A 24,105-nucleotide genomic window follows, 5' to 3' on the forward strand; every position below is an offset into this window, starting at 1 on the left:
CTACTTTTGAAGCTTGGTAGAGTATTCTGCATAACTCCCAACTTCAATGCAAGAACATATTTTTTTAATACTTTTGACATTCAAGGCATCCAATATTTCTAGCAGCAAAGCCAGTATGCCCTAAGCAATGGTATCAATAATTTCCCTAAAAAATCACTGTTAAATGCTGCGACAGTAACGTACATTTTTAATGCAGAAAACATATTTTTATTCCTATATTACTAACTCAAACCTGTTTGCATGAAAATTACAAGTGCACGGGAAACGTTGCGCAATACGGGCGATATGGCTCGCGCGCATCGCAGCGCACGCTTACCGCGACATATCTAACTTTAATTATACCTGATATGGCTGGTCAGGTCGCTTTTAAGATTAAATCTAACGTCGCAGGCATTAATTACAACTACTGGCGTTCAATCGTAACCGGTTGCCCAGTCATGTGCTGCTCCAATGCGCGTCGGCTATGCCGTGCGCGCCAGCGCGTTTGACGCGTCGACCGTTTCTTTTTCAAGGCTAGCGAGTCCACAGTCAAAACACAGCAATAACTAAGCGTGTAAACATCGCAAACCCGACTAAAAGTTCACTTCACGAACCGCTATCGCAAGCGCGCACACCGCGTCACCCTCCGGGGTCTGGCGACGGTAGAGTCACGCGCACCACGAAGCGTTCGATGACCTCCTCCTTTCGAGCCACACAACTTCCCGTAATCTGGCTCGCGATCTCAGGCATTCCCATCGCGATAATGTGCGTGTTGAATACCACAGATTGAACAGAAACTCGGCCGAGCGAAGCGGCGAAAATGAACTCAATGCGCTCGCTACGCAGCTCGGGCGGCCGCCATCTTGCGTTGCGCCCGTGACATCCAATCAGGAGGGTCGTTGTTCTGAGCCCCGACCGGAGGCCCAACAGCGCTTCAGCATCTATTTCTAGCTTCGTTTGTGCGTCGTTTCTTTTCTGCCGTTTGTGCGTTTGTGAATGAACGAAGATAAAAGAGACGAGCGGAACCGGAAAGACGATCGCTCGGCCGATCTAACCATATCAAAATGGCCGCGCCCGGTGGCACCGTTGCGGAGATAGAGCGCTCCGAAAATTGCCGTTTTTTCGGCCTTTTGCGCTGATAGTTTGTCACCGCGCCTGACAAAAGTATTTTTTTATGCCACTTTGCGACGCTTTTCAGCGTAAAAACTTTGCAGACGCATAGAATAGGAAACATAGAAGCCGAATATGCGGGTTTCAAAAAAACGATGTTTTGGTCATTTTTCCGAAGTTGAAAGCCGCGTCCCCCCTTAATCAGGGATGCTAATTTGTCACTAATTTGGCTCTGGTGCACCAGTGTCGGAATTTTTGCCAAGAACACAGTCTCGCAGATTTCCATCAGTTTGACAGCCTTCTCTGATGGGTGTGTTAGGCTGCCTTGCTTGTACTCTTTCAAGACCACCAGGCCTCCGTCACGATCTTGCTGCGACGTCTGCGACGTCTGCACTGCTTGGGCACAAGTTTCACAGGTGAGGTTATTCTTGAGTACTCGCGAAACTAAATATCCCGCATAGTATTCAAATGACGCAGCTTCAGATGCTTCATGGTTTAAGCGCACTTCGTTGCAATCTGCTTCCCCTTGTGTTGGTGTGCAAGGGCTCTGGGTGTAGTCTGACAGGTCGCCCAAATAAAAGCTGTCCTCGTCATCTGCATACGATGAGTGCTTCGAGTGCCTGAGGTATTGTGCCAGTGTGATTATCCGCAGCGCGGACTTAAACTCGCACGGAGTCGGGATGGAATTTCTTTGCCTCACAGTTGAAAAAAAATTCTCAAGGCTGTCTTGAGTGAACCGCGAGGTCAAAATGAAGCGGTAGCCTTCTTCATTTAGGAGCCTGTGCTGAATCTGCAGCATTGAGGTTGTTGACATGATGATGCCTGCCTGAACTGGTTTGAATGAGCCCCCCCCAATTTGTGCGGTTTCGATCATGTGTTTAAACGTGTTCAAAAAATCTACAGCATCTGCGTGCTTCGTCGCGTCCAGCAAACTCAAAGCCATGGTGGGGCTCCTGCTGCTCATCAGGTCAAACCAACGGTTCACCTGATCAAGGAACCACGCGGTCGTCAGCACCTCCTTGTCCCAGCCATGCACCTCCACCATGTAACGCAGTGCACTGGCGGTGGAATGGCTGAACACGGCCAGGCTGTTGCACACCTGCAGAACACAGAGCCCAGGGGGAGAAAGAAGTCACGGTCACCACGGCTTGTGTTTCTCAGTTGCAAGGGAAGTGGTCAATTTAATCATGGTACACCTTTCTCACTTGCCTTCATCCGTTCAAACTGGTTCTGCGCCAGGAGCTCAGGTTTTAGTTTTGGAGCTAGTTTGAATGTTTGGTTTTTTTGTTGATTAATCAATTTTTCTATGGGGGCCAGAGACACAGTTTCTGAAGGCAACCCATTGGCTTGAGCAACTGCTTTTGAAAGAGTGATTGTCTGGTTGCGAAGAAGGTGGCCGCATAAATTTTTGATGACGTGAGGCACGTCAGCAAAAACTGCAATTTTTTTGCTCCTATCACTAGGGTGGGGAAATTCATTGCGGACTCTGGAGAGCCTCCCAGCATGTACGCCAAGGTGCTTCCAGAGGTTTCGGTTGCCAGACCCCATATCAGTAGTAAGTGCCACAACATCTAGGCCAATTGAGTGGCACCGTTCCAAAATCTCCGTTACACATCTGCCAACGTCGACCCCACTGAAGGAATTGCCTGCAAAGAAAGACATTCAAGAAGCACCTTTAATTGCGGTGCTCACTGCCCATTAGTACAGCTGCCTCTAGTCAATTGGCACTTAGTTAATCACATCTCTATACTTTGTTAAATGGAATTTGCAGGTTAGATTGGGACGTGAGGCTTTGTACTTTGACTAAAAGTACTTTTCATAGCCTGACCCAACTTTACAAGTCACAGCAGAGGTAAAAAAATGACAGTCAACTGAGGATTTTGCTAAAATGTTTCCTGACATGCACGCCAGAGTAGACCTGTGGAACTACTACTAACCTGTGTAGTGGTAGCCAACCACCTGCTTCCACCTCGATGAGACGCCTCCCAGCATGAAGACCAAGGCGTGCGTGGCAATACTTTTGGCAGGAGCCCCAGGCACTGCAAGAGTAGCGTACCCACGCACTGACCCCGTGCTAGTATCGTACTCCAACTTCGGCACTATGGACATCTCGTCCAGCATAAGAACGCATTGACGTTCCTTCTCTGCTAAATGGGGGACCTTCGACTCCAGCAGCGCGAACACCTCTTGAAGGACACCCAGCTCGAACTTGATGTCTGTAAAAAGCAAAATAATGTGAGCACATGTGCAACAGCTGCCAGCAATTCAACATGCAGCCACATTGCCTTGTGTTCGACGCCTGAGTGTGCGCGCAGATGGTAGGGGCTGGCCCTGCGACAACAACAGGTCGTAACCTGTCTCACCACAGGCAAAGTGAAGCTGCAGGGCTTGTTTAATAGTGGCAGCAGACCACTTAGAGCCCCTGTTGGTGCTCCTGGAGAGGGCGCGGATCTGATCGGGCCGAAACACCTTGTGCAGGCCCTCGCTCAGTGCCTGGCTGTAGGCTTCAGCTTTCTTCTTCTCCCTCTGGAGACGCTGAACTTGCACCTCCAGTTCATGAATCCGCGCTAGTAAGCGCTGCTGCACATCAGGGGGGAGCTGCAGCAGGTCAAACTGGCGGGTTAGGTAATATATGGGGAACCCTTGTGTACTTTTTTCTGTCAGATAGTGCTAATAGTCAGTATACTGGCTGGTACGCGGTACAACTTATTTTTTTGCAAAAAAAAAAAAGACAACCTCTAAGTGCGGAGAAGTAAGGTGATAACCTGTGTTATTATTACGGAAAAATGGTACGTAGTTGCTAGCTAAGTTGTTTGCTTTCACACACGACTCTTATTACTGCCGCAGTGGGGATATCAAACCAAAAACAAATAGGGTTGTTTAATGCAGAAGGCAAAACTCTGGTGGAATTATGAGTTGCCTGTGCCCATTCATCTGAAATTGCAAATGCTTCATTGCAGGTTCGCAGTTAAACAGTGGAATTTGGTTACACTGGTTCGTAACGAGGCTTATGATAGTGGCCATAAAGACAAAGCAATAGTGTGCATTTTGAAGGAACTAGTGTCTCGAAGCCCACTTAGCTGTATTTAAGTCCCAAAGAAGGTTTTTTAAAAAACAAGAAAATATGGCAAATATTAAAACACTAACATTTCAGCCTCGAGCTGTGTACTGTGAGCCGCAGGGTTGCAATGCGGACCAAAACTAAAACCAGCAGTAATCAGTGTGGTGTGCTAGCACTCAATTGATACGATCAACCAGAACTAGGGGTCCACACTGCAATTGCCCAGCCATGTTTAGAGCCCCTTACTTTTTGCGGTGGAACATTTCAAATTCTGCGATTCTAGATTGGGAATCTGCAAAATTCTGCGACAACATTGAAACGGCATAAGGTACATGTAACAGTTCATTTATTACGTAGACAGTTCAGTCTACTAACATGCTAGATTTTATATACAACTGAAAGCTGTTGTGGCCAAGCATCTGGTGATGCTTTGTGCTTTCTTCACCAAGAGAATAGCATGATGTCACCATAGCGATTGAACGACTTTTCTACGTGAACAGAGTTGATCGGCACCGACAGGTATTTAAGGGCAATGGAAGAAAGTGTTGGACTCAGGTGTTCCATCCTAGCCCAGAAAGCCAGGACATCAAAATCTCCACCTGGTGGCTTTTCTTGTTTAAAAAGAAATGGTGCTAAGTCCCTGTCACTAGACTTGAGGTCTTGGGCAGACTTCAGGTACACTTGCCATTCAGCAGCTAGGGCTTTTATAAATCCAGGAACGGCCCCAAAATTTGATCTTTACTCTCAGAGACACCCAACTTACTAGGGATCCAAGCACCTCACACTCTTGAACTTCCAAGTGTAAGAGTTCTCCAAGTATACTAGCGCCTTGCTAGCCGCTTTTCTCATTGCACCCTTCATTTGTTTTTATAATCTGACGGGCCTTGTCGTGTGCAATGTTCTCTTTCTGTGGCTATGGCTAAGCCCCTTGGTTCAGGTGGAGGCTGCGCCAACTAGACACTTTTATTATTTGATAAGGCAGGAATACGCAGATGCAAATTTAAATTTTCAACAGTAAATACGTTGCAGACAATTAATGGAAACCATTTTGCTATTACTAATGGAAAATACCACTTTTCCGCCACATTTCACCAAATATATCGTTTTGGGGACGTAGTACCACACTTTTGACGTTTTTTTTTCTTGGACTTCCGCGAAAACACTTTAATTCTGCGATTTTTCGCGGAATTGCGGAATCGCAAAATGCTAGGGGCTCTAGCCATGTTTCTTGGCAGCGACACTTGTCGGCAGCTGCCAATGGCACAAACAAGTAAAGCTGTGGACTGGGCTAGTTGGTAATTCACAGTGATCAAATGTAGCACAGCAGGAGCACATGGGACGGAAAGAATACACACGGACGCGTGCCCTGTTCTGTGAGGTCACAGAAAGCACCAGAAAGTGGGTAAGGTGCTACCACCCCTTTATTTTTTTTCTTCGATACCTAAAGTATTTGTCTCCAATTAGCGTCAACATTTGCATCCCTGTTACCATGACGAAGAGTCTTCTTAAACAACCAACCATATTTTGTCTTCATGATGCCTTTAAAGCTTGCATAGAGACAGTAAGCACAGGCTGCTACAAGGCTGAGGTATAGAAGTGAAGTGATGACCAGGGTGTGGGGAAAACCTGATGTGTAGTCCGCGGAAAGATCAGCCATGCACTGCCAAAGCCCTCATGGGCACGAAACTCCTACAGCCGTGTGATAGGTCATGCTGCCATGTGATTGATTGATTGATTGATTGTGGGGTTTAACGTGCCGGCGCAACGCAGGCGATGAGGCGCGCCGTAGTGGAGGGCTCCGGATTAATTTTGACCACCTGGGGATCTTTGATATGCGCCGAAATCTCGTACACACGGGTGTTTTTGCTTTTCGCCTTCATCAGAAAAGCGGCCGCCGCAGCCGGGAATCGAACCCGCGACCTCGTGCTCAGCAGCACACATGCTGCCATGTAGATTGGTGTGGCCTGCCTTGTAGGGCATGTCATCTTGGTGCTTGGTTTGGCTACATAGTCTCATCCATTACCTTCTCTTGGAACAGTAACACAATTTGACTGTAGAGCATCTGATGTGTGCAAATCAAGGCTTGCTTGTTTTGTGTCGTATTCTGGTATAATTCCAATCAGTGTCGCGTCACGGTGGACGTTTTGAAATGAACAAACCTCGCAAATCCACCCCCCGCTGTCAGGTGCGTTGAGCAGGAGGGTAATGGGTTGTTATGTGATACTTTTGACTTCTGCATGCACGCGCAAATAATGCATACACACTGCCTCGTACCAATGTGAATAGGGAAATGCTGATAACTGTACATGCCTTGCCGCTGTTAAACTTTTTCTCACACTTTAACTCGGGCTTTGAAAATGATCATAGTGATCGGCAGGTGTTTGTACGCCCCCTCCCCATCAGAAGGTTTTGGACACCACAAAAAAAAAAAAAAAAAAAGATTTCACATCCACGGACGCCAGGGATTTATACCCCCTCCCCCAACAGGCCCACAACACCCCCGTGAAGATTTCGAGACTGCCCCAAAGTAAAAAAATTCTGTATAAACCCCTGGGGACTGGCCTGTGATTTCTACTTGCTTCGCAGGCGTTTGTATGCTTCGCTTGAATGTAAGTTTACCATGCATCGGGCAAGATGTTAAAATACTATGCATACTCCAAAAATAAAATCTGCAAGCCAATTTAACAGCGCCATTGTTCCTTTGCCCAGTTATGCCATATAATTACCTACCTTAATGTGTACACTTCTATAGAACTATGGACCACTACGGTCAGCTGTTCTTTCATACAGCATTACGAAGGCCTCAAGCAGTATCGACATTTTTTAACCTGGAAACAATAAACAAAACCAGTGGGGGAGGGCTACCAAAGGTGCTTTAAGTTTCTCTAGTCCTGTTTCACTGCCACTAAATCTCCAAGGAAACAACCATGTTCCATTACACTTTCACGAGAACACACCCCACAGTATTACACAAGCCAAGAAGCATACATACTTCTGTTTATATTTGGCGTATGCCTAACTGCCACAGAATAGGACGCGTGGCAACTTTGTTATTAGCTAACAATGAAACTTAAAATGCCAGCACTGTGCTTAGCCATTACAGATAAGAGGGAAAAGGTGCTATTAAACCAAACTTAAGGGGGAACACTGCTCTTAAAGCAGCTTTCTATGCTTGTTAAGTGAACTCTGTGAAACTTGTCTGTCTTGCTGCTTCTTCCTCACTGATTTCAAATATACCATTACCTTTTCAGATGGTCAATTAGTTCCCGCGATAATTAGAGATAATTAGTCATTCTTGGACGAATACTACACTGGAAAGTGTTAGTCATAAAACTGTAATCTTTATGTTTCCCAATACTATGAACCCTGGTGAGTGGAATGAGCGAATCAGTTTTTTGATGCACCACTTTGAGCTAATTTTACAGCTCATTAAACCTTGGGTGCACCAGTGCAAAGGAAACATTTCAAATGCCCATTTCAAATACCAAAGTTCAGTGGTCCTGTTAAATTGGTTCTACCTCGTGCATCAAAAATACTGATACGCTTATTGCTACTCACCAGGGTCATAGTATTGGAAAATATGAAGCTTATTGTTATGGCTAACACTGCTTCGCCTATTGCTCCTCCAGAAATGACCAATTATCTCTAATTATCTTGGTAAATAAATTGGATGAATAAAAAAATAATGCCATATTTAAAATCAGCGGAAAAAAAAACAGCAACACTCACAAGTTTCCCATAGTGTACTTAAACATTTAAAGAAATTGTTTTAATTTAAGCGCCATGTCCCCCCTGAAAACCTCCGTGACATTCCAGGCAATTTTTTGGAAATCGGCTGTGAAGGGCTCCTGTGCTTTTTTGTTTCATTCCTAGTGTTGGCACACTAAGGCTGCACGCATATAATATAAACCTATTCCACAAGAGCTACAACATTCCAGTTGCCTTGTGTGCCGGTCTGCATTGCACATACAATTTCAGAAGTTCCAATGCCCAAGAGGTGGACACAAAGGAGATACACTAAAAAAAGTCTGCATAGGAGATACACGCACAAAATCTGCATACAAATTGTTTTGGCAAGAAGCTACCTGCTGACATGTAATAGTGACAGTAAGCAATAATGACAAGAACCCTGGCTTTAAAGGGACACTGAAGTGATATGTAAACATTGCGGAATTACTTGCGCAAATTGTAGTCCGGGGTCCCCAGTCCATGTTACGACCACTCTGGGCGCGTTTACGCGCTTTTATTTAGTAGAAAACTTAATTCGAAAATGCTGTCCTCCTCTCTTTACGCTCGCCCATTTTCTGTGGCGTTTTCGTGTGACGTCGAGAGGAGCCGAGCTCGCAATTGGCTGAGCTATCTGCACGGCTCCCCGGCCTTCAGACAGAGTCAGTCGGCCCAGCGTTTCGTCCGCCGGCCGCCGACGGGTCGTCGCAATTCGTTCGCTCAGTTGAAACGAAGCCAGGGCCAGGACACGTTTGTGAATGGAAGAATGGGCCTTTCTTTACTTGGTTAGTTTGTACACTGTATCTAGCTCCAAGTCAAGGTCGCTTCACACAAGCGCACATGCGACGCTTCGCTGACTGGTACGCCCGTAGGAAAATATAAGGCCTCTTGAAGGCGGGAGAAGAGTCAGCGAAGTCAATATAGATACTAAGGAAATAAAATCAACTGATATTTTTACCGTACAGCGTAAAAATAGGGTGCGGGAAGCCTGCGAGAAGCCCGGAATAAGCACGTGAATAGTAGGCAGCAATAGGAGTGCTGTTACGTGCATGCAAGGAAGTTAAGCACGCTTGGTGTGCGTGAATATATACATTTGCCAATTTTTTTATCCATTTCCATTTTCAGGAAGATGCCGCGGGTTTACTAGAGGGAGCATCCCGACAGAGCTCAAACATCGAACAATTTGATCGTGTACGCTGTGAGATTGGTGTGCGATGAAAAGAAAAGTATAAGAGACGTAGCAGAAGCTTTTGAAATATCAAAATCATCGCTTGGCCGAGCAGTGAAGATGTACAGAGAATGCGGTGACACAATTGGCATCATGTTCAAGTCCAATTTGGTCTGCGGAATGGTTTTCACAACAGAAGATGAAGTACTCTTGAAAGAATATTTGCTGGAAGCAAGCAAAATGCATTATGGGCTTACGAGAATGCAAGTTCGTCCACTGGTGTACAAGTTTGCAACAGCCTTAAACCGGAAGTGCCCGGCGTAATGGGAACAGAACAAGGTAGCTGGAAGAGACTGGTTTATGGGCTTTATGGACCGCCATCCCGAGCTATCGCTTCGATCGCCAGAAGAGACCAGTCTGGGTCGGGCAACAAGCTTCAATAAGAACAACGTCGATGCTTTCCTTTCAAACCTGAAAAGTGTCTACGACCGATACAAGCTAACTCCGGACCGCATCTACAATTGTGATGAAACGGGCTTCACAACTGCACACAACCCACCAAAGGTAGTAGCGGCACGTGGAGAAAAGCAAATCGCTCAGGTTACATCCGCAGAACGCGGTGAACTGGTGACTGTTTTGTGCACTGTTAATGCCATCGGAAACACCCTGCCACCAGTGTTCATTTTTCCACGCGTGAGGTTTAAAGATTTTCTTCTGAACGGCGCCCCGGCAGGAAGCCTCGGCTTGGCAAGCAACTCGGGATGGATGTCCAGCGAACTGTTTTTGTTGGCATTAGAGCACACTGTGAGACATACGAAGTGCTCGAAGGAGGAATCAATTCTCTTAATTCTCGACAATCATGAAAGCCATGTGAGCATCAACACCATCAACAAGGCCAAAGAGAGCGGAGTCATCCTGCTGACCTTTCCCCCACACTGTAGCCACCGCCTGCAGCCACTTGATGTGTCCGTGTACGGACCATTTAAATCTCGGTACAACGCTGCTTGCAATGATTGGCTCATAAATAACCCCGGGAAGACCATCTCCATCCACAATGTTGCACAACTAGTTGGATCCGCCTACGTATTAACGGTTACACAAAAGAACATAATCTCGGGCTTTCAGAAAACTGGAATTTGGCCTTTCAATAGCGAGCCCTTCACTTCGGATCACTACATGATGTCATCAGTCACTGACAGACCCGTAACGTCTGTAAGCGGAGAGGTGTCACGACAGACGGCCACCATCACCGAGAATACGGACAGGGCAAGTCGACTGGAAAGTGATTTGAACTTTGAGACAAACGGCCATGGAGCTCGCAACGTCTCTACAGACGTCTTCCCACCTACTGTCGCCAACGCAGCCTCGATGTCAACTGCATCTCCAAGCCGGATTCTTCCAAGCGACCTAAGGCCCTACCCTAAGGCTGCACCGCGTAAGACAGGGCAAAAAGGAAGGAAGAAAGGTAGGACAAAAGTCCTTACGGATACACCCGAGAAGCATGCAGTTGAACAAGAAGCTGCAGAGAGGCTGGCACGACAGAGTCTGAAAAAAAGAGCGCTATCACAGCTAAGACTGTCGCCACTACCCGCCCAAAAAAGAAACGGCGACTTCAGATGGAGTTCAGTTCTTCAAGTGAAGACGACACTGTTGCCGTTGCATTTGATGATTCATGACATGTCGGGTTCCGATAATGAGAGGCGGGATATTTCTGAGGCCGATTGCCCAAACGAAACTTTTCAAGTGACAAAAGGCGATTTTGTCCTTGTCAGATTTGGTAAGAAAAAATCTGACGTTTATTACACGGGTAGAGTCGAAAGTAGTGGCAATATTGACGTCAGTGTCCAGTTCCTTCGAAAGAAAGACAGCTCAAAGTTTTACTTTCCTCCGCAGAAATATATGGGGACTGTGCAAACGACGGATATTGTGATGAAGCTGCCAGCGCCAAAAACTATTGGGGGAACGAAGCGCCTGCAAGCTTACTTCAAGTTTGATGTGGAACTATCGGCTTTTAATGTCCGCTGAAGGCGTTGGGACCGATACTTTACTGGCGTCCCATTCCTCCCAAAGGATGTCCCACTCCACCCGAAGCGACGGGTGGAATGGGACAGATTTTAGCTGTTAGAAACTATTTTTTTGCAGTTGCGCTAGAAGTGGCAGTAACCCATGTTTCTCAGAATTTGCGCAGCTTGTTTCGACTTGTACTATAATCCACCAACCATCTTTTTGCGTTCAAAATAAACAAAACTAAAAATGCATTTGTGAAAAGTGTCCCATTCCACCCGACTCTCCCCTATATACCTTATATTACCGTGGTCGGTGCAGCCCGTCTCGTGGCCGAGTTGTCTAAGGCTGCAGGTATGTCGCCGCCGAGTGTTTTGCAAGTCACGAGTTCGAGTCCCCGCGGGTACGTGCTTTTTTTTTTTTTTTTTTGTAAGTTAACTTTTTTGTTTTCTGCCGATGTTTTCTACATTGAGTTCACCTTTGTTTGGGCCGCAACGTTCATGGCTCCACGAACTAGTTCACAGAACGCGCGCAGGCTGGCACTGGCGCGCTAGCGAGTTCTCGTTGGCGTGCTGTCCATAAGCACCGACTGCTTGCGGGCAGTGGGCACAGGCCAGAATGAACAGACCCTTGGCCTGGTGGCCTGGTGCGAACACGTATTTTACGGTACAGGCATGAGTGAGGCAAGCTCCAAATAGGGGGGGGGGGGGGGGGAAGCACATGACATTTGTGCGTCTGCGGGTACGCGGAGGGCGTCCATGCACTGCGTCGGCCTCGGCTAGTGAATGCTACGATTCCAAGCCGTCCTGGGAGGCTTATCTTTATGCATTTTTACAGCTGACAATATGGCAGAAGCGCGGTACGATGATTACTGAGTTATTGAGAATGCCCATCCAACAACGCCACAGGTTGTGTTTTACAGAACCGAAACCGAAACTTGTTTGGTTGCTCACATTGGGCATCGTCCAATCACGGTCCCGCTCCTCCCAACGTCACAGCTTTAGTTGGTGCGGCCGCCGCAAACCGCGCATGGTAGTTTTTCTTCTTTGGCGCTTTGTAAAATAATTACCGATTTGTCAACCGGATAAACGATGAAAAGTGGGCTAATTTGAGCCAGTCTACGCAGTGCAAGCAAAAACGGGAGCTTGACAAATTCACTTCAGTGTCCCTTTAACATGCAACAATAGCAGCACAACAGGAAGCAACAAGGAACTGCATTAAGCGACACTTCAAATTCACCGTTAAAAAAAAGGCAATCTAACGAGTATGGTTAGGCTGAATCAATAAGTATTTCAAACTGCTTAGTAATTCCCGTGCTGCACGAGTGTCAGACCTTTGAGCCAAAAGTCATTTCACTCAAATGACCCCTGCAAGCTGCACATGACATTTTCCAAAGGCCTTTGGTTGAAGTGCCGTTTCAGTCAAAGGAACAGCACCAATGACCATTAACGTTCTCACATATTCTTGAAACGCAAACGCTCGTACTTGTGGGTGTAGTTTACTGCATCCTGCAATTACGAACATTTATCAACGAGCAAACCGTGGTATTTAAACCGCGCGATTTTCATAGCTTTTTATTTCTTTTCGCTCTCGAGCACTTTCTCTATGGCACCAAAGTAACTTGGTACTCTCAACCCCCGTAGTGCGAAAAAAGAAAAACGAATGCCTCTTCACGAAAGTTTTGTGCACACTTGTACATTGTCGTTGGTTTGATCACTAATAATTCTTTTTCCAGCCGTATGAACTCTAAAATTTCATTTTAGTCAAGAATTAGGCGTGGCACCAGTGGCAGCACCCAAAAACGGCTGTCGAATACGGATACTTTCAACTGCCTTAAAGAATTGTCGTGCAGATAGGCAGAACACCAGTTCAAATAGCATTCGAGGTTCCGAAGGCCATGCAGTTGAGATTTTCATTGAAACGCTTATGTAGCTTAGGCATAAGGCACCATACAAGAACACATCATTCCTGCGCTTGCACAGATGGTTGTGGGCTGTGGACCTGGCAAAGCAGCACTTGCACTTTGCATCACAGTACCATCATTTTTGTACATGTGGAAAGTACGATGTAATAGCATAACATAATATAATGAAAAGTACCTAAGCACTATAGCATGTACCGCGCACCTGCACTTTCGGTCCATGAATAAAACAAATCCCCACACATTGGCCGCACATTTTTTTTTTTTTTCAGAAAGGTCTGACCCAAGGTAATAACGTAACATGGCGCTATTGTAGACACCAAAAAAAAGTTCATATATTTGTCACATTCAATACTTTCCCTTTGCTGAAAACTCTAGCTGAGCTGCCCAAAATTTTTTCTCAGGCTGTTACTGTTGTTGAGCTGTGTGAAATGCAGCATGTGAAAATGCTGAAATGTGAAATTTTGTGAAAATGCAGCATGTGTGGATACATCTGGTGTCATTGCTTTTTTGGAGAGTAAACACCTCTACAAAACTAAAAAATGAACGGCCACATTGCACATGTTCATTAGTATTGTTATCGACAAGTTTCAAATAAAGCCTGTGGGCTTTCCAAGCATTAGCCTCCTCATACAGTGCACACCTCACTTGTTTATAACGAGTTCAACTTCAACTAGTTAATAACTTCTCACAAAAAATGTCGGTCGAATTATTAGGTTACGGCTTCGGAATGAAACACATTTTCGTCAAATTCTTTTCAACCGAGTTGAAATACGGCTCTAAATATGAAACCTGTGCTATAGACAAGTGTGTTGCCCTCTGTATACCTGCAGGGTCCTTAAACTGACACTAAGGGTTCATGAACTTTCCGCTTCAACTTAAAGATCAGACGTTCCACAATAGTATTGCCCTTTCTTTGGCAACCAATGATGGTGTTTGGCAAGGAATAAATAATTTAAGCAGCCCTTTCTCTGTCACTCCCCTTCCTCTTTTTGCGACACTCAGGAGCACATCATAAAGTGCTCACAGAAAGCTGAGGCCCTGGTTTCATTTTTACGCACTTCTATCCTTAATCCTGAGAGCCTGTTTTCTTTACATTTTTGCCGCAAATACTGCATGTCAACCAGACACGGGGCATTTTTTGGCTGCCTTTTTCCTATGAAGGAGGCAAAGCAAGTTGGGCATCAAGCCCTGTGTTTATAGCGACTTTCCAAGGATGCACTGGGAGTAGGTGGGGAAATTTATGCACCATTGGTAAAATCAAAATGCAACCATGCACTTTCTCGCTTCAAGCAGACTGCACTAACAATCATTGTTTTTGCAAGTCGCCATGCTTTTGGCGCTTACTCTCCCACTGTTCAGGAGCACAGGATATTTACTGTACCAAAGGCTGTGCAATGCTTTTACTTCTCTGTAACCACACTGAGCAGCAAGATGGAAGAACCGAACATTTGTTCACGTTAAAGCAAGTGCCCCACCTTGGCACGTATTTATTGTGCAGTAAATGTACGTGGCTACGCGGCACCTGGCGCTATGTTAAGTGCGGCTCAATATAAGCAGTGTACATACCAAATCTGTCTCGGAGGGAGAGGTGTCCATGGTTTCCGGCTCGCCCACACTCCAGGTTCCATGTGTGTCAGGCTGCAGTGCAGTAATATAATGGCTCAGAGGCTATGCAGTAAACAAGCAAACTAAGAACCTTTCAAGCACTGTGAGAACCCACCTCCAACAAGGTGGACGTGGACAGCTGCGGATCCTCGCCCGCTTCACACTGCAAACAAATCCTGCTTAGAAGAGTACAACAGACAAGTGCCTTCTATGTACCATGGCAGAGCCCATGTCTGTGCGCACAGGTAGCGAGGTGGTCACGGGTGTTTCAGCATGCCTTGAAGCCTGCAAAGAGTGTTTCCTTGGAGGCTGCGCAATTACGAAGCAGACTGGTATCCTCTTCATCACTGCCTTGCTCTAGCAGTCCAGCTGTCATGACCTCCTCTGCACTCAATGATGCATCTGACTGCAGATCAACAGTGCTAAACAATGCTGAAAAACAATGTTACAAACTCATTTCGCTAAAAATAGCACCTACTGATCCACATATCCACTGGCCTGCATAACTACAGCCGCGGCTGAAGATTCTCTGAACTAAAGATGACTGCACACCACACAAACGACAGTCCCAACCATTTTGAGAGACTTAGAGCTCTATTGGCACTCAAGTAGCACTTCAGCAGTATATTGGTCATAGGATCCACTAGATGACCACTAGAAATGCTTCTGCACAAGATCCGGGAGTGCAGCTTTGTCATTACCACACCTTTTCGTACTCCTCTCCCTTGTGCACAGTGATTTGTGCCTGTGCAACTACCTATGTGCCTCAGCTGCCTTTTATGCCACAGCGATTCTCAATTTCACGAAGCTACCAGCTCACCTACTACCATAGCACAGGGACTCAATAAAAACAGATGCAGGCCCAATCTCATGAACTGTGCTAACCACAGCATTCCACTCTACGATATGCAACGAAACCAGCACGCATATCATGCCAGGGCCGGTGGAGACATCTATGAATTGTGAACTGGCCATCAAGTGCACAGACAGGCCCTGGAGCCTCTGCAAAAAGGCAGTTGCAGCTAATGAAGCACGCCAATAACCTTGAGGTCACAGCTAACCCTCAAGGCACAGCTCACACACACCTCATTTTGTGAAGTCGCAAAAAGCAAACATGCGTTACCAATAGGGGTAGCTGCTTCATCGATTACTCTTCTTGTTAATTGATTATAGCTTTAGTCACAATAACATATTTTAACCCGTTAACCAGCTCACCTAATGTAAGCTAGTAAACCAGATATCTAGCCAGCCAAACTTGATTGTTTTATTGTGGGGTTTAACGCGCTGACGCAATGCAGGTGATGAGGTGCGCCATAGTGGAGGGCTCCGGATTAATTTTGACCACCTGGGGGGCTTCAACGTGCGTCGAAATCTCGTACACACGGGCGATTTCGCTTGCCGCCTCCATCAGAAAAGCGGCCGCCGCGGCCGGGAATCGAACCCGCGACATCGTGCTCAGCAGCGCAACGCCTTAACCACTGAGCCACCACGGCGGGTAAGCCAGCCAAACTCTGTGTACACAGAGGGCATTGCCTCAGGCCATTGGCTTATACAGCAACAACCCACTCTTATAAAACCACGGAAAGGACAATGAAGAGAGGTGCCAGGCCAACGTCTACAAGGATTACTTCCAGCTAAAAAAAATTTGGATCCAATCCACACTGTGAAGGTGGTTGGACTGCGAAGCTGTAAACAATACCCACAATGGTCACTCATGCGACGTCACTTGAACTCTCACAATTGGCTCTACAAAGGGTGAAACCAGAGACAAGTGACACGCACTACTAACGAGACTTTCTATTACTGCACAACGTCCATGACTGCTCTAGGTTGTTGTTCTTTTGGCTTCACCTTCCTGTGCTCTGCCCAAGGTAGCCTGGAAGGCACTGGAGGGGGTGCTACACCGGTCTCCCCTTTTAGCTTTCAAAGCGTGGGGACGTCACTGCATGATTTCTGTGCTGTTGCGTAATTATGCACTCGGGGTAGCTTACACATCCGCAATCTTTACTGTTACTGCCAGTCCCCGTGGGTAGGTATGTGCCTGCTGTCAGTGAGTATGTGGCCACCTTCGTACAGATGATAGTTTTCTGCTGGCATCGCCACGAAAATGTGCTTGACAGGTGGAGGTATACTGTTTCGCATCAATGTGTTTTTTTGCCACATCTGTACCATGCTGGGGTCTTATTAGCTCGCCTGCACAGATATGATTACCCACATGCATGCATAAAAATATATTACACCTCCGACCTCAATGCTCCGTGCCTGCTGGTGTTAAGGGCTGTTGAGGTGGGGAAAGCTGAAGGGACTCCTTCACATTGCTTTTTGCAATAAATGCGTTTACTCTCTCTCTCTCTCTCCCTCCAACTTTCATCAAAAACAATAAAGCGGCTTTGTACTTGACATCTCGAGGTATCCTTTTCAATAGTTCAAAAAACACCATCATCGGATTACCTGATCAATTATTGAAGTAATTCTTGCAGGTTAATTTGATTAAAAATTTATATATTTAATGCCACGCCCTCGTTAGCAATGATAAAGTGATACATTTGTACTTACTCCATCAGTGTCGAAACAAGCCTCCATCAATGGTGGTGTGGGCAGTGTGACACCGGTACGCTGCGCCACACACAAAAAAGTGCATCTTTACAGGTCATGCGCATACACAAAAAAAGACAGGAAACATCACGGAAAACAGAGCAGAACACTATGATGAAAACCACTTGGCTGCTGCCACAGAACAGTTGACAATATTTCACAGGTGCTGGTGCCTTGTGCAGCTCTGAAAAGAAGTCTTAAAAGCACACAATAAAATCAGTGAACATATACCACGTTTGGTCTGTTGTGTATTCCCTGCTGTGTGCTCAGCGCAGCTGCTCTTGCCTGCAAAGGATCATTTAAAAGCAAAATAATGCTTACTTTGCAGCTAAATTCTAGCAGCAAACTTCATCTCACACTACACATTTTTCTCAGAGTAGTTATGTGATAACGTCACACTCATAGGCAGACTCAAACACGTAAGTGCACGTGGAAGCACTCTGCAGACGGGCTGCCTAGAGAGCTGAATGTGAGAGGGAGGACTAATGGACAACCAGGGCTTAAAAACACGAGAACATCACAGCAGAAAGGCGGACAACCTGTGGAGCCAGAAGGGCTGATCTCACCAAAACAACTTCGAATTCACTTTGCCCACAACCAGGGCTCACGTCCCTTTGGTGCTAAACCGTAAACAAAAATAAACTGCAAACCAAGACTTAGCCAGCAATTTTGAAGGAAGTGAAAAAAATGAACCCGGGCTATTTTTTCTCGAGTATGCTAAAGCCAAACTAAAAATATATATACATTTATAACAGCTACTGATTTATGAAGATTCACTTTGAACATGTGTTACTTTAAGAGGATGGGCATGGTACTCTCCTTATGTCACTTCCTTCCATAATCCCTTAGGCATATGTCCCCTGCTTGACCGCAACCTTTAACATTCTACTTTCGGTAGAGACATGCACATAGGTTGCCGCTTGTCATATGCTTGAAGAAATACGCAAGAGCAGTATCGCTCGTACAGCCCGCATACAATATTAAGCAGTGGCTTTGCTCTTCCCAGGCACAGCAATCACTCCAGCCAGTTTAGGCAAACACAGGACACAAGCTTGCTCCACTGTGCATCAAGGAGAACATATGTACACCGTACAGCAGCAAACTTGTTGTGTCTCAAAGAAAGTGCACACTCATAGACAGCATAAACAAAGAAGTGCTTTTCTGTGGGAAACAAAAAGAAAAAGTGGGAGACAACTACAAACAAAGACCAGAAGACTCAAATGTTGCACAGTTTTACGAAACATGCCCTTTTACCAATTCGTACTAATCCGGGCACCGTGACAGCCTTGGCATACAATGCTGCAGTTTTTACTTGCACAGATGCTTCAAAAAGCGACAAGAAAACTTTGGGCTCACCATCACAGGGCTGGCGGACGGGTCAACCAGGTGTTCAGGTTGAGGTGCCCCTTGTGTGCTGCTACTCGGGGCCAAGTCAGGCGATTCGGGCCACAGCAATGCACCCCGCGGTGGAGCACGGATTCGTTCACCAAGCTGCGGGCAAAAAGTGCATTAACGGCTTACAAATGCGACAAACTTCAAGGGTCCACTTGCAGCAGGCCTTCACTGCGACCCTGAAATAAAGCAGAAGGAGGAAATCGAAATGGGACTGGGCATACCATGCCACCACTGGCAAAGCTGTTTGAGGATTCGGCCACCGCATCTCCATCAGGTGGTTTGAACCAGGGCCTTTCAGTCTGTGAACAAGTCTTACTGATTAGATACATATATATGTGACAGCAAAGGCCTCCCACCTCACGAGTGCTTTTTTGCAAGCTAAGACTGACCTGAGGACCTGGTTGTTCAAATTGATGTACATGTAGTGCTGCAAGAATGGTACACTGTCTGAAATACGTTTTCGGCTAGAAATGCACATTTCCGCTGTGTATCGCACTGCATACCTGTGGCATGTGCTTGCGAAGGTGATGTACGCGTACCCACAGCCTGCGTTATTCTCGTGTGCTTGCGCTTCCATCGGAACACTGTTGGCACAGATGTGCTCTTCAGTTTCCTCCAGCCGTCCGCCCTGTGCAGCTCGAAGTCGGACTCAAGGAAGTGTTCCTGCGCATAAATCAGCCAGAAGGTTTTGCATTGACAAGCTCGCAAAAAATGGCTTGTCACGGGCTTATACCACACTTTTTAAAAGGTACTGACTACAGTGGCGGGGCCCCGTCCAGAGGAAACAACTCGCGTTGAGAGCAGTCTCTCTTGATTTTTACCCAACCGGCCAAACCGCTACCGCTCACTGACTAGCCAGAATCAGCGATAATTACTAATCATTATTAACAATTACACATGGTCGGACTAACTCTAGCTCTATCCGAACGGATCTCCAATCCGCCACCTGACGCCCGCTTCACAATATTTCAGCGAGAGCAGTCAGTCTTGATTTTTACCTAACCGGCCAAACCGTTTCCACTCACTGACTAGTCAGAGTCACTGTTAATTATTAATCACTGGTAATAATTACAGGAGATCGGGCGTAACTGGCGATGGCTACGTCGGCCTTGGCTCCAGTGAGCGTGAGCGAGAGCGGAATTCGGCCGCTTGAGTAAAAACCAAGACCGACTGCTCTCACCGCGTGAATTCTTTTGCTGTTACAAAACGCTAACCACACGGCCACACACGGCCACACACACACACACACACACACACACAAAACGGTACCAATCGAACCACGCATTACAACGTCCGTAGTAAGCGGCAGAACCAATACAATACACCAAATCCGAGAACGAATAACGGCGGCTAATCGGCTGGTTTTGCTTTTGTTATATTGAGGGGGCCCCGTCACTGTAGCGATTCTTTTAAAGTGACGGGACCCCGTCACTGTAGTGCAGATTTTAAAGCGACGGGCCCCGTCACTGTAGTCAGCACCTTTTAAAAAGTAAAACTCCTGCCATTCAGAGATGGTCAGCCATGCATGCAAAATAATAAAAAAAAACGCGCTGACAGTGTCGACACATCGTTCCAGAACAGGAAGCGTGCAGCGAATTCCCTTTTTTTTTCGATTTTGGGAAGCGTGTGTACAGTGCTCAGCGATTGAAACGCGATACTCGGAGCGCGTGGCTGCCGGTGCTTGTTGCGCCACAGGTGAGCGCTTGTGAAAGCGAGCTGACGCATTGTGGTATACGGTGAGGGTGAGAGCGTTCGTGACGCATGCTGACTGCATCCGGGGGACAGCCCTTCAGTGTGTGGTTCTTGGTGGTGCCATAGGGGTGCTACATGCCATGGCTTCAACACGCTGCGCCTGCGTGCCGCGCCGCTCCGCGCAAAGCTGGGCGAGCTGGCACCGCGCGCGTTATGAAGAATGTGAATGCGCGTTTATCGCGATGTGTTATCGTGGCGCGCTCAGCACGCAGGCGCAGCGTTTTGAAGCCATGACATGTAGCACCCCTATGACGCCGCCAAGAACCACACACTGCAGGGCTGTCTCCCGGATGCACTAAGCATGCGTCACGAACGCTCTCACCCTCACCGTATACCACAATGCGTCAGCTCGCTTTCAGAAGCGTTCACCTGTGGCGCAACAAGCACCGGCAGCCACGCGCTCCGAGTATCGCGTTTCAATCGCTGAGCACTGTACGTGGGGTAGTTCATACACGCGGGGTCTTGCTTCAAGCGCACGCACATGCTCGATTTTACTCAGTAACTTTTGCGCAACACATCGCTTCCCAGCTACGCACTCACCTCGCACAGCTCCGCACGATTTCCGGGTGTCCAGTCCTTACGGCTGATGTTTTGAAGCCATAGCCGTCGTCTCACGGGGTCTTTCGGGAGCTTAAACAGTCGGTAACCACTGCGGCTGCTATTACTGCAGCCTTCCACGCAGCAGCCACCCATTTCAAGCGCACTGTAGCAACGCGGCAATCGCTCAGCGGAGTGTCAAAACAACGCGCCACTCGGCTTGCTTTCCGCACGCAAGTGAAAGCACTGATAAGACGCGCGCTGCGACGTAGAGCCTCAGGTGATACGCGTGCGGTTTGTTTGGGCTATTTTTAGACATGGCCGTCGCTGCACCGTTGCTGGGGCCCGTTGCTATGAAAGACGTCTCGCTTCACGAGCGTGACGTCACCGCTATTCGTGTTGCGTGCGTGCTCGCAGAAATACATTAGCTATAGCTTGGGGCGGCTGTTCTGTGGGGCGGCGCGGCGGCGGTAACGAGCATGATTACATTCGAGTGAATGGAGTCGGGTGCAGTGCGGTTTCTGTGGTTGCTGTTAAACATGCGTACTTCTTATGATTAATTGTGCTTGTCGTCGTCTTCCGTTATGTCAGTCGTGTTTGACTTCGCGGTGAAGTATTTGAGAGCAACTTTAGGCGCTTGCCCCTGAATGCCGCTGACTCTTCTGCGTCGTTTCCTCTCAGGTAAGCAAGCGGTTTCGTCACGTTTGCCGCCTTTCGTGTCACTTTGGGTATGGTTTATAAACTGAACTGCTTAGGCTGAGCCTGAAGAGTTCGTCTCTAGAAAGGCGATGTGCTGCTTGCATTGAGCGCTAAACACAGTGGTGCTAGATCTCGTAATGTTTCCGCGTTACGCTGCACTATACTGAGCTGCTTCATAGATCGTTAATGAGGTCCACGTCGTACTGTACTTTATTAGAACACGGGCGGCTACTCTGCGCTGCGCCGCATGCACTCCAAGTAGCGGCAGCGTTTACAGCTTCGGTAATCGCCGCTGTCATTTGTGCCGTGTTGAAAATGTCGAGGGAGAATCGCGTGCGAGTGAACGTGCGCGCCTCGCAAGCTTCGTTGCTGCTGCGGCAGGCCACCTCACCATGTGGACGATTGCCGCTGTATGCGGGCATTTATTTTAGCTTAATTTTGCGTTGCCCGAGTTGTTACATTTGTGTACCCAATCATCTCAATTCCTTCATAGTGTGGCGATCGTGTGTCGTCCTGTTTGAGTTCTCTGGACGGTCGGAGCACATCACGACCCCCCATTCAACCAGAGAAAAGCCACAAGCATTGTCAACAGTGTTTGCCCGACAGAATGGAAGTGTTCAGACAGTTTTGATATCACAGTTGGCTATCATAGCTGAACAGTGTTCGAACACTTAAATGCGCAAGTACTCTCCCCATACTAATGATTAACATACTAATCAATGACATACTAATTACATCCTAACATACGATACTAATAACAATCACTCTCAATGATTACAGATGGTCGACCGTCAAACGAACCGCCAAGCTCGACCACGCCCGCCTCACAACAAGCAGCGAGAGCAGTCTTTCGTGATATTTACCAAGCCAAACGAACCGCTTCCTCCCATTGACTAGCCAGAATAACCGTTAATTAGTAATCACCATTACAAACTACAGATGATCGGAACTCTGGCGGTGGATACGTCGACCTTGGCTCTAGTTAGCATCAGTGGAGCGGCCGGTTGAGTGCAAAATCAAGACTGACTGCTCTCACCGCGTCAATTCTAAAGTTGTCACGAAGTTAGCTGTTACGAAATGCTGGCACAACCACGAAAAAAAAAAAGCATGTCCGGGGGGAATCGAATGTGGTACAATAGTGCCATTATCCGAGGCGCAACCTCTACACCAATTCTGAAGAGTGAGCATAGAGTCTAATCAGCCGGTTTTGCTTTCGTCCGGACGGAACTGTACAAATTTCACGCTGGCTCTGTCTGTACGGAACGCTAAGCTGTCAGTTGTATTCTGTCTGGATGGAAGGATAACCCGCAGCAGTTCATTTTATCTGGATGGAACTTAAGCACTTGTATATCGTTCTGTCTGGACGGAATGGTAGCCACACCCTTTTGGAAAAATGAAAATTTCGCCCAAAATCTTTAATGTGGACTGATCAGTTAATCACCATGCATCTGAATTTCCTGGTGTTAGTAATGCGCACGGTACAGCCATATTTTTCACATACTAACACGTCATTTCCTACATGGCTTAGTCGGATAAATCCTCACCAGTCATTCTGTTTTGTTTTATGCAGGCTGTGTTCCTACAACAACCTTGCAAAAAAACTTGTCAGCCAGTTTTGCGTGTGTATCATGAGAATTTACAATCCTTACAGTCCACGTTCCCAGCTAGTTACATAACTGATTGTGCAGTCTAAAGAGGCCATATTAGGGTTCGGAAGGCTGCAATTTTACGCGTGCTATTGCTGTACTACTATTAAAGGAACATTCTTTGGCAAAAAATGTTTAGAAGTGTGATGTGTTAGCTCCGTTATCCTTAACTTAACGTGCTAATTACAAGGCATGAGGCTGTTGATTCTAGGAGCTGACCAGCTCAGAGCAAGACCACCCAAAGACACCTGTAGAGGCCCTTGTTGCTCCAAGGTACGGTCAGTCATTCACTGGCTGTATCCACTTAGCAATACATCACAACTTTTTTTTCAAGGAGCCAACATGCATGCCTTGCCTGCTGCTAATGGGGCGTGTTCTTATTCCTTCTTGCATCCACCATATTCAAGTCCTGCCGTTAATTTTGGAATGGCAGAACCCAGCATTCGCGGGCAAGATAAGGGAGCTTGAACACAACCCACTCGCCCACGATGAGTTTTAAAAGATCTCCACCAGCGACTGCCAGTCCGTTTGCGTTTACTGCATGTGGCTAACACGCATCTCTGTGGCTGGTTCAATGGAACTTTATGCTTAGCATGGCTAAGGTTTAACATCACCGCAGTTATTTGGCTACCGTTTTCACTAGACGATCCCCAGCGCAATTTTTGACCGCACTGTCTTCCTGTTTCATGTACCTCTTTGGTTTTGTCATTGGTTTCATTCGGGGAAGTGACAAAAAGCTATTTCGGCGTACATTGTGTCACATGGGTCATATGGGATGGTGCTTACGGCTATTATGCGTGAAAGACTGGGTGATCCTATAAACTCTGCTAAGCTTTTGTGACAAATGCGGGAAGTTGGCATTGTTCTCTACAATGACACGCCTCGTCGGAGAGTCATTCACAAA

At 46.9% G+C, this 24,105-nt stretch overlaps 1 protein-coding gene and 1 long non-coding RNA gene across 4 annotated transcripts in view; one reads left to right on the forward strand and one right to left on the reverse strand.

Annotated features, from left to right (window-relative positions):
- The window catches only part of LOC144164439 (uncharacterized), a 105,479-nt gene that overhangs the window by 60,113 nt on the left and 21,261 nt on the right, over nt 1-24,105 (forward strand). For 2 of the 3 annotated variants that reach the window (XM_077694972.1, XM_077694974.1), the window contains exon 1: nt 21,322-21,537. The exons of the other annotated variant lie outside the window; for it this stretch is intronic. The gene's annotated coding sequence lies outside the window, so the exon portion shown is untranslated. Of the gene's footprint in view, nt 1-21,321; nt 21,538-24,105 lie in introns of those variants that run through there. 3 annotated transcript variants of the gene reach the window in all.
- LOC144164163 (uncharacterized) lies at nt 14,433-18,767 on the reverse strand. The gene is made up of 5 exons (XR_013321089.1): nt 18,529-18,767; nt 17,134-17,193; nt 14,794-14,862; nt 14,693-14,740; nt 14,433-14,610 (listed from the first exon to the last, which is right to left on the reverse strand). It is a non-coding gene; the product is annotated as an uncharacterized LOC144164163 (long non-coding RNA).

The sequence above is a fragment of the Haemaphysalis longicornis genome, unplaced genomic scaffold, assembly GCF_048455015.1.
Source record: "Haemaphysalis longicornis isolate Haplotype H1 unplaced genomic scaffold, Haemaphysalis longicornis Haplotype H1 scaffold_13, whole genome shotgun sequence".
Lineage (NCBI taxonomy): Eukaryota > Metazoa > Arthropoda > Arachnida > Ixodida > Ixodidae > Haemaphysalis > Haemaphysalis longicornis.